The sequence below is a fragment of the Arachis ipaensis genome, chromosome B09 (genome assembly GCF_000816755.2).
Source record: "Arachis ipaensis cultivar K30076 chromosome B09, Araip1.1, whole genome shotgun sequence".
Classification (NCBI taxonomy): domain Eukaryota; kingdom Viridiplantae; phylum Streptophyta; class Magnoliopsida; order Fabales; family Fabaceae; genus Arachis; species Arachis ipaensis.
This window is the reverse complement of record NC_029793.2, coordinates 133,368,808-133,380,433: the sequence shown is the minus strand read 5'-3', so window position 1 is coordinate 133,380,433 and position 11,626 is coordinate 133,368,808. Positions and strand designations below refer to the sequence as shown.

The 11,626-nt window shown below is 32.9% G+C and overlaps 1 long non-coding RNA gene across 2 annotated transcripts; it reads left to right on the top strand.

Annotated features, from left to right (window-relative positions):
• LOC107617422 lies at positions 2,722-4,082 on the top strand. Of its 2 annotated transcripts, XR_002353359.1 has the most exons (3): positions 2,722-3,089; positions 3,231-3,305; positions 3,733-4,082. It is a non-coding gene; the product is annotated as an uncharacterized LOC107617422 (long non-coding RNA). The 2 variants fall into 2 exon arrangements; XR_001614942.2 differs by having other exon boundaries at positions 2,730-3,089; positions 3,231-4,082.

The window sequence follows — 11,626 nt, the reverse complement described above, 5'->3', positions numbered from 1 at the left end:
TTAAAAAAAATAAATATTGGACATAAAAAATATGTAAACCATGTGTTGTAGATTTAATTATTCCAATGACTTTAGTTAATAATAATAATGATTTATTTTTCTTTATAATTTAAATACTATTGTCCCATTGAAATAACTATTAATAAAATATTATTTATATTTTAATAATTTTTAAAAAATATCATAAAAAATTAAAGATAAAAATATAATTAATAAATTTAATTTCAAAATATCATATATCCTGAGTACGTAGTGTCAATTTTCTTTATTAGAAGTGGTTCAGTTTTTAAATTCTGTCGTGGGTAAACCCATTTTTTAATAAAAAAATAAATAAGGACAAAAGATGAAGAAAGAATTGGATACTAAACCCGTATATCCCCATTATATATTGGTATAGATTAGTTTCTCTTTTGTTTTTAATCAAATTTCAAATATACGTATTGAACAAATAAATTTTTTACAACTTTTATTATAAGATATTTAAGTCTTTAAAAATTATTGCTATAAGATAAATTAATTCTCTTTACAATGATAGAGATTAATATGTCCTATGATAATTAATTTTCAAGGACTAAATAATAAAAATTTATAAGAGATTAATATCTCATCTAAAATTTTTTAGATTTACTCAAATTATTTAACCAGTACTTTTCGAAATAGAACTAATGTCTATTTATAATATAAAGCTGACAAGGGATATTCACATAAAGACAATTTGTTCAACAACATAAAATTTGAGCTGCTGGCAATTTGAAATTATTGGATCATTTATGTCCATCAGGCTTTAGTTCACAAGCGGTGAAACCGAGAGGCTTCAACTTGTAGTGGCACTCTGCTTTGCTTGGATTTCTTTCACGAATTTTACATTTTTAGAAATTAAGTGCCTATTAAAATCTCCTTCCAATAACCTAACAATTAAGCATAAATATATAACTTTTGGAATTCACGTATTCACCTCTAAGAACGTTTTATTGAACCGATTTAGGTAGTTTCGGATACTCTTACCCACCCTTTATTTTTCTTCTAATAGAAAGATTGGGTGTTTTGTTTGGGTCCTCCGGATTGTGAAGTGAGCTAGAAATTTGACTTTGATATCGACAAAGGAATAGATCGACCCAGAAGGTAGTGTATTAAACCACCCCATGACTGGTCCTGACAATGTTATCGAAAACGCTTTGCATCGAATCGCATCCTCAACTCCTTTTACATTCATTCTAGCTTCAAAGGCATCAATATGCTCCTGAGGATCCATCTTGTCGTCATATTTCAAGTCCGTAGACTTGTCAAAATGCTTTGGCAATCGTACTTGAAGAACGTGGGAGGCAAACGGGGTTTGCCCCCATTATGACGTCCTCTCGGAATTCTCTATGCCTTTTAGGAATAGGACTCTTGTGTGGGGTCTGCCTTCTTTTAGACTGGGCAGATCATGACTCCTCGTGTGCCCGAGAATCTCTGTGACGTCGTTGCGACCTTCTTTCATCTCTACGACGTGGGGGTGAAGGTGAAGTCTGCCGGTGGTCCCTCCTTTGTTCAGGGTTTTCGGGTTGGGCTCTTCTTGTTCCCTGGCTAGATGACTTTGGGAACGAGACTGCCTAGACAATGAACGCTCAACCAACTGTCGTTCAAGCTCTAGTTGGTAGTGCTCTAACTCCTGCACTCTGTGTTGCATTTCTTGCATGGCATGGTGATAGTCATCTCCAAGGCCAGCAAAATGGCGGGTTTTAGGGTTAACGAGTTCTCGATTTTCGTAACTGGGAGGGACTTCCTCTCAACTCGATGTGACGTCAGTCTCATGACCATCTTTCCATTGTTGGCTTTTCAACAGGGTTTCTAAATTGACTGTAGAGTGAATCCGTCGTTCGGCCATGATTCCTGCCAAAGTGGAAACCCACAGATGGTACCAAATGTTCGCGCTCAAACCAAGTTCATGAACTGGAAAGGTGGAGATTGGAGATCTCAACTTCGTCACGCGCTGAACTAGAAAGGGAGGGCAACCTGCAAGATACTCCGATGCTAAAGTCAGTAGAGTGTAGGTGGTGAGAGCCTTTTTCGTGTGCTTACCTGTTAGTTACGTTTCTCTTTTAACTTTGTCCTATGAGGCTATCATTTTCCGTCATTTAGTGCTTATTGCAGCCGTTGTGGTATCTTGTCGTTTTTTCGTAAAGTGAATCAAAGCCTAATCGCTTCGTCGGTTATGTTCTCTTTTGTCCAGAACAGTGCCATAGACAATGAATATGAGAGGACCGTTCACTCTCGTACCAATAAATAATAGTGCTCCAAATTATTTAGCCTAAATTAGTGTCTTTTTTTTTTTGGTCTTGAAATTAGTGACTTATAAAGTTATAATATAAGGGGGTAGAAACTCACTTACAGTGTTTTTTGCATATTAGTTAAAAATCGTTAAATAATTTAATATATTTGATTAAATTTATTTAATAATTTTTAATTATTAATTTTATATAAAGATAACTGTATATAAATTTTTATAAAATTAATTTTATAGATCGTGGATTCGTGGTTTGGTCTCTACTCTTTCATATGGGCTTCGCTAACAGAATGATTTTGCATTTTAAATTGGACCTTGTTTTATTCATTTGCCCTAAAAGGTAGCGTTTGTTTGTGAGACAGAGACTGAGAGACAGTGATTGAGAGACAGGAACTAAAAAAAGTCTCAATATTGTGTTTGTCGTAGAAGTATACAGGACTGAATTATGTCTTAGTATCCTGTTTGGTTTGAATTAAAACTAGAGACTGATATTGTTAAATTTACAAAAATACCCTTAACTTCTGTATGAAACCCTAATCCCAAACCTAAATTCAATTTTTCAGAAATGTCGCCCTAACCCACTCCAGACCCCTTCTCGTCTCCTCTCCCCAGATCCTCCGGTCTTTCCCGTCGCCGGCAGAAACACCGAGGAATACCGAGCGACGACAGCGCGTTGGTCTCCAGCAGTTCACAATCGCGTCTTGAAGCCTCCGACGGTCCTGTCGTTGCTGCGGTTTGCGTGCTTCTGGGTTTGCGCTACCACCATCGCCACCGTCTCGGAGTTGTGTCTCTTGTCTCGGGTGTTTGTCTCTCAACGGACCTGGTAAGTTCGTGAAGTTCAATGTTTATATTTGGTTTGGCATCTGTTGAAAACTTAATCTGATTTGGTATATTGAGTCTTGATTCTGAATATGCATTGTACTATTTTCAACTTAAACTTCTACTGGGTTGGTTGAATATCAAGTCTTCAAATCTTGGAGTATTTATTTGCATCTAATATTCTGCCATACATGGAAGCCTAGGAGTCCATATATCGAAGGTACGATTCTTATGTGCTTATTTGCATAATGAAGGAACGAAGCCTAGTGTGTTTGAACCTACCGTATTTGAGTGTTCGAATCTCTTTTTCTTTTTTCCCAAGTTCAAAATTACTTATAATTTTAAAATTATTTTAGAAAAATAAAATGGTTATTTTCTTAAAACTATCTCTACTACTAGCATGTCTTTAGACTACCCTCCTGTGAGAAATGAAAAATCTGTGATAAATAAGATAATGTTTTCTTGAAAAGGAAAAGTTAATGTGAGTGTTTAAAAGTTTTTGAATAATTTTTCTAATCAAGATCAGTAATTCATCACACATAGTTAAGCTGTTATAGTTATTTGGAAATAGTATAGTGTTTCTAAACATGATTCGAGTTGTATTTTCGTAAATAGAAATTCTTGCACATGATTTAATTTTCATATAGGTTCTATCGCTGAAACTAGATGATTGGATAGACGAACAAGTTGATGTATAATTATATAGACTCTAACCTTCTTCAATTCCCTGGTGTATATCTATGAAGTAGATATAATTCTGTTGCGCTCCCTTTAATTCTTGGGCTGAAATTGAGAAGTAAACCAAGAAATGGCATCACAAACAATTCCACTTATATATATGAGTTTCAAAAAATGTGAAATGAAAATCACATCCTTATTATTAATCACATTTATGTATTAAATATCAAAGCATGTACGGAAGAAATTACATGGTAACAGGGTGCATTTGAAATTTTGTGCTACTTTTTCATGTATTAAAAATTTATGCTACGTTTTTGTTCCAAACATGATATCTCTTTTTTTCTTGCACATATTTTAGTTTAACTATTTGAATATAGTTCTTTTTGTCTTTATTTGGAGTTAAATCTTACTCTTTAAGAATTGAGTTATATTAATTAGCTGTATAGTCTTTATTTTATTGACCCTCTGTTATGAAACCATGGGCTACTTCACTACTGCAAAAAGATAAATGTCTTATATCAGATGCCGATCTCTGCCATTTACTGAGGACATAAACAAATTTCATCTCTTGGTTACACATTCTTAAAATATTAGTACAGATTTTATTCTTTTTTGTTCGATATCTTGACTTTTCAGATTCGGGGATTGTCACCTCTATATAAGTGTCATCTAATGCTCCCAAGCAACTCTATAATCCATAAAAAGGTATGATACTCAGATATATAATCCTTTAGGTTGAAAAACAAATCATACACATAATCGAATAAGCTATACCTTAAACCTTTTTCATGTGGGGTCAAGATAATCCTCTTCAACTGGTGTGGCCTTAGCAAACAAAATGCTTTGAATACATATAACAGCCTTTAAAACCTTATTGAAATACTTACTAACTATTTCTTCAGATCTACAAAATCTAACTTGCAGACTACGGTTTTTTTTGTGATGCACTAAGATAATTAAGAAAGTTGCAATTTGCTCCGACAAGCTTACATGACCATCCTCTTTAAGTCCTCTAAAGCCTCACATCTAATTATACTATTCATTCTTCCGCCTAATGACAATTGCCCACTACTTTTATCCCTAAAGTAAACAAATAGCGTAAGAATAAAGAACAATATTAAGTCTTCATGCTTGGATCTTATCTCTTCATAAAAAGACACGCATCGCTTAATAATTTTCGACCGCTCCATTTCTTTTTAGCAAAGTCATTACATTAAAAAACGCATAAACATTCAACTTAATCTAATACTTCTTTATGCAAACTCTTCTTTATCTTCTTAAAACCAAAAAGAAGAATAAGAAACTTGAAATGCACAAAAAGATACACCTAACCAAATGATATAATTGTGTATATTCTTCATGCAGCATAACTAAGAAGAATGATTTAACAACATGAAGATATAATCTAAAGTAATATACTGACTTAGTTAACTAGGACAAATCTGACAAAAGTTTGTTTCTCATTCTCACAGACACACATAGAAATTTATGCGAGTAAAGTATTGTTTTTGTCTCCAACGTTTTGGGTAAGTCTCAAAGTTGTCCCTAACATTTGAATCGTCCTATTTAAGTCCCTAACGTTTCAAAATTGACCCAATGTTGTCCTACCGTTAGGAATCTGTTAACGGAATTGACGGCGGGAGAAAATTGAGATGATTTTGAAACGTTAAGGACTTAAATAGGATGAAAATGTTGGAGACAAAAATGATACATAAACATAAATTTTAATTTTATCCGTCAATAATATCAATCTCTTATGGTACTTAGTTATTCAATTATTTTTTAATCACATTTAAGTAAATTATACTTAATCACATTACTTTGATTCTAAATAAAGTTTTTTTTTTTTATAATTTTACTCTTAAAGATTTTTACTCTCATGAAATGTTTTATAAAATGACTAGAATCACGTTACTTTATTGTATATGTATCATTTTTTTTCCATAAGTTTATGTACTAGTCATTCTACAAATATTTTATGATGAGTAAAAATTATAAAAAAATAAATTTATTTAGAATAAAATTAATGTGATTAAGTGTGATGGTAATCAGTGGCTAAGAGAAGGGGGTTGAATCTTAGCCCCTCTTTTTGCTGAATATTACTTTCTGCCTTTTAAGATAGCTTCAGGAGATATTTCTGCTTTTTGTCTCATAACAAGTCAAGAGACATTTTCAATTTTGTCTCCTACGCAACAGAATCAGAAATGGAGTAGATGAGAAAGAGAGAATCACACTCAGAAGTATCCTGGTTTAGCTGCTAAGTGCAATGCAGCCTACATCTAGTCTCCATCACAACAGTGACGGAATTTCACTATAATCAATAGGTTACATACATCAATTCTTCCCTAGGAACTACCCATTCCTATCTGGGACAAGTCCAGAATTTATCCCCAAAACCGAACTTGACTTGGAAAACTATCAAGCTTTCAACTGCAAAGTGCTAACCCAACTTGCAAGGGAACAAGTCCAGATTCTACCCCAACCTGAACTTGACTAGACCTCAATCTAGCTTTCAACCGCAAAGTGCTAACCCAACTTGCAAGGGAATTCCCTCAGGATCATGACAACAAAACAGAAATACATACAAAACCTATGACTTTTCCTTTAACCCTGCCTTTTTTCACTCATTGGCTTTTTCTTACAAAACCTCACATTTTGCCTTTTACCAATGAAACACAGACAGACTAAACTGAGATAAAGAAATAATCAATAAAAGCCATGAAGGAGAAGAATGAACAGCTCAAAGAGCTATGGGAACCCAAACGTGTGCTCTCACTCCTTGCTTCAACCCTTGGCCGTTCATCCTTATTATAGAAGGGGAAGCTTCCAAGGTTGAAACCGGTTCAACCAAGCCACCAACATCTTCTTCTTCAACACACAACTGGTTCAGACAGAGAGAAGAGAGAGGAAAACCAAAAGCAAATCAACATGCATGTACTTCTCTCTCATCCCTTCTCATCAAGCTTCATCAATCTGAGCCTTCCATCTTGACTTTGTCCCCAAGAAAGAATTCTGACCCTTGATGAACTCTTGATCCTTGATAGCTCCATCTGTTCCATTTTTACTTCTTCCTCCACATAGCTACAGTAGCTACCTTCTGTCATGGATGAACAAAATTGGAAACGAGTTTCACCACAGGGATCTTCTTCTCTGACCGAGACCGATCTTCTACATTTTTGGCATGAAGATCTTGAAGCTTCTTCTTCACATCTTGCCTTTAGTGGCAAAAATCTTAGCCACGCCATGTTTCAGATCTTCCTTTTGCAAAGGCCATCATCAACCTAGCCTTTTGCTTCTTCATAGCTTTACTGTATCTCTGATAACTTCTTCTTCCTTCCTTCCTGTTTGACATGACTGAAACAAAGAGAGAGAGGAGAGAGAAGAAACAAAGCTTTCAAAGGAACCATTCAAAGCATATTAAACTCAATTGAAATCTCACTTCCATTCCCCTATGCATAAAGTAACGTGTAAAGCATTTAATATAATTAAATCAAATTTAATTTTCACTTTCTGTTAACAATACATGGAGTCACGTATGGCTTTTGGTTACTTAAGAATGAGCTTAATTGAGTTGCAATATGAAGTCCATTAACCATGAGAGTTTCGGTTACCAAGGAATATAATTAATTGAATTGGAATTTGGATTCCAGTAGGTAACCGAAGCATGCCTTGATCTACTTCTTTCTTCTTCTAATTTGGATCAATAATGATGTTGGACCAAGAGAAGGGTTTATTTGGGCTTTTTATTAGTTTCTTGGGCCAACTTTGGATTTATTTCTTTTTTAATATTCAGCCATTAATATTTGAATTAAATTTTGCCCAAGGCTGAATTTGCTCAATGATCAAATTGGGCTTGTTTAACTTTTGGCTCAATATGGAGTTAAATTGCTTGCCTACACACTTGAACAAAAATCATCAAACAACCTATTAGAAATTATTAAATAAAATACTTAATAATAATTTTAATAATTTTTTAATTTATATTTTAATAATGTTTGATCATCATTTCAGTTTTCCAAACTTAACAATGAGCCCTTGATGACAAACATTATTAAACTGAATTGAAAGAGTTAGGATAAATAACTTCCCTTTGAAGATTTGCCAAAATCTCCCCCTTTCTTTTGTTCAATGTGCTCCCCCTTAATGTGTGTCTGATTAACAAAATATTCAAGAAAGCCATCACCTGTATACAATCTCTAAAGAGTTCTAAGAAGATAAAGATTTCAAAATATAGAACCTTTAAGACCGAGCCATTATTTTCACAACATGATCCAGACAGCACATATATGTATACTTGAGCAAATATATTTTTCAAAATATAATCAAAGCTCAAGTTGAAATTCTCTAACACAAAGTACTCAAAACAATGAGTCAAAATAGAGCACAAAGCAGAGCACAAATATCAAACAGAGCACAAATATAAAACAGAATGCTCATGTTCAAACAGAATGCTCATGTCCAAACAGGACAGCAAAAAAACAATTTCAATTCAGCAATTCAGCCTTTCTTTCATTTTTCTCTCCCTTTTGTCATCAAGGAGGGACACATCATACGTCAAAAGTTTGCAAGGCTCTTATCAGTTCACAAAAAATCATCAGCCAGCCTTGAAACAAGCATGAATCAGAATTAAACCAAATGTTAATTAAATACTATTTATTCACAAGCTCAGATGCTAAGCTATAAATAATATTCACAACCAGATCAAACTACATATTTTTAAATACAAATTCAAATAATAAACAGCAGCTTCAAACATCATCATAGATAAAAACAAACAACAGCAACATCAGCTTCAAACATTATCATCATAGATAAAAATAAATAGCAGCCTTTAAATTCATTTTTCTTTCTCCCCCTGCATGAAAAAATAGTTCACCATATATGCAAAAACTGTAGAGCAGGTAAAAAAGTAAAAGCCAGGTTACATTCACCCAACAGAGTTCAACAACTGAAATCCAAAAATAGAACAAAAATTATGATAAACCAATGTTTTAGAAACAGTTTTTCAGTAGCAATATAATGGAGCAGCCTCAAAAACTCAGATACCAAAATAAAATAAAAACTATAATAAATATAAGCAATATTCACAATCAGACCATTATGCATAATCATAGCTGTGTGAAATAATAGTTTAAAACAAAGAAAATTGCAGCCAGTCTCAAGCATCATAAGTTCAACTGTTTCACTATAGCTGTGTCAATTTATTTTCACACAATACTTACTCCCCTTGTTGTTATGAGAATAGTAAACCTGCACACAGAACCAGTTCAATATGCAATCCACAAGTGCAAAATAGGTATGAGTGTTAGTGTCAACAGAAGTTGTAAAATGTATCATAAAAAAAATGGATTATAAGAAAATAGCTGCATCAAATTGGCCTAGACATCAGATCCCTCATCTTTGGTTGTAGGAGGATCTTCCTCTTCTTTCAAAATCGTGTCCTTAGATGCCTTTGTGCCCTTTTTCTTAAATTTCTTTACAGCACCACTACCCTTAAGATTTAAAATTCTTTCTTTGGTTTCATTACTCAGATCGATACCAAAATACTCAAAAATGCAAGTTAAAAACATTCTATATGTAAGAAAAATGGGAGTAGTGGAGAAGATGAGAAGATATCATAATAAATGCTTTAAATGTTTAAAAATCTTTTGAAAACACAAACCAATTCAATAAAATGAGATTTAAAGAATTTTGAATTTTAAAAACAATACAGGCAATTTTGAAATGACAAGTCAAATAAAATATTGAAAAGATTTTGAAATTGATTTGACTTGAAAAATGATGAATGTAAATACTCTCATTTTTGGTGTATGTGATCAAAACAAGTAATGAGACCCACTACATAAAACAAAACAACTTTCTCTTGGGCTTAGTGGTGGTTTTAAGGAAACACATTTGACCGCCAAGGATTTAGTTCAGATCCAAATTCATTTACAATTATCAACACATAGTTTGAACTTCATGGAACCTAGAGGGAGTCATCATCTGCCCAGTTTTGTCTCCCTGTAACTGCGAAACAAAAACAACCAGAAAAATCTTTAAGCATATTTAATTCAAAAAACTCAACAATAAACAGTCCCTAGAGTAGTTCTCAATTTCACAAATTGAATGTCAATTGTTCCCTTTAGCACAGGTTCTTTTATGGAATGAAATCTTACTTTAATATGCTTAGTTATTGAGTGTAAAACATGATTTTTTAAAAAGATTTATTGCACTCAAGTTGTCACAAAATATAGGGATACTATTGACTTGCAATTTGTAATGTGCAAGATGTATTTTAAACCAAGTCAATTTAGAACAAGAGCAAGTTGAGATATATATTCGGCCTCAGCCGTTGACAGAGCAACAGTAGCTTGCTTCTTGCTGTCCACACATGGATTTTCCAAGACAACAATAAATTTCTGAAATGCTGCTCCTATTCACATAATCTCAGCAAGATCTTAAATTGGACCAGTTCTTCCTCCTTTGCTTTTATTCAAGAGGGATCTTCAATTATTTTCTTCATTTTGGGAGTTCCATTTGTGATGCAAGAGCGAAGTTATTGAGTTTGCCTCTCTTTCTTCTTGAGAATCTTGTGGTAACTCCATGAGAGAGATCTCCAATGATGAATTTATGTGGATAGTTCTTCAAAAACTTCCATTCTCTTGGCTTTTGTGAGGTGATCTCAGGTTGAGTATGAACATGATCAGTTCCATTGAGATTTTCAGAAATCTCTATGTCAGGAGGAGACAAAACAGAATCGTCTCCTAGATTCTGGTTTGCATAATTATGAACAACATCTTCCATTGAAGGTTCAGATTTGTCTTTTCCTTGAATTCTATCTGAATTTTGTGCAATCTTAGTTCCTGCATCAATTTTCTCAACAACACTTGAAATAGAGTTAGAATCATAAGAAAATGATATGTATGAACTCCCCAATTATTCCATGTTTCTTGATGTAAACTCTATAAGCTTTACTAGTGGTTGAATATCCAACAAAGATACCTTCATAAAATTTTTGGATCAAATTTTCTAAAAATATCTTTAGTGTTTAATACAAAGTATTTGCATCCAGAAGTATGAAAGTACTTAAGATTGGGTGGCACTCCTTTTCAAAGCTCATATGGTGTTTTCTTTAAAACTTTTCTAATGATGATTTGGTTCAAAATATAGCTTCAATCCAAAAGAATTTTGGAATTTCATGTTCACCAAAACATAGCCCTATTCATTTCTTGAAGGCCTCTATTTCTCCTTTCAACAACTCTATTTTATTGAGGTATTCTAGGACATGAAAAATTATATGAAATATCAAATTCATCAAAGTGTTGATTTTTAAACTCATTTGCATGATCATATCTTAAGAAAACAATTTTCAAAAAAAGTTTCATTTTGAATCATTTTGCATATAGTTAAAAAAGCAAGAAAGACATCATTCTTATGAGCTAAGAAAAAGAATAAGTGAATTTTTTTTTATTCATTTGGTATTAATTCTCTCTGTTTCAACTACTACAATTAAGAGATCTTTTTCAACTATGAATATTGTGAAAAATAACTTAAAAATAAAATAAAAGATGAATTTCTTGCTAATTGTCTTTTAATTATATTAAAAAGAAAATTACTGAAAAATTTGACACAAATTCTATTATCGGTGAATTTTATGATACAAAGAATCGACCACTTCGTTAGTAAAAAGTATACACATATTTTTTTTACTTTAAAATATATTTTCTATTGGTATATTTTTGTAATACATCTTATATTATATAATTTTTTTACATAATTTTTAATGTTATATGTGCTATTGGCCCCCCCATAATATCATTTCTAGATCCGTCCCTGCTTACCACCAAGACTTTGAGTCCTTGTAGGACCAAAAAGATC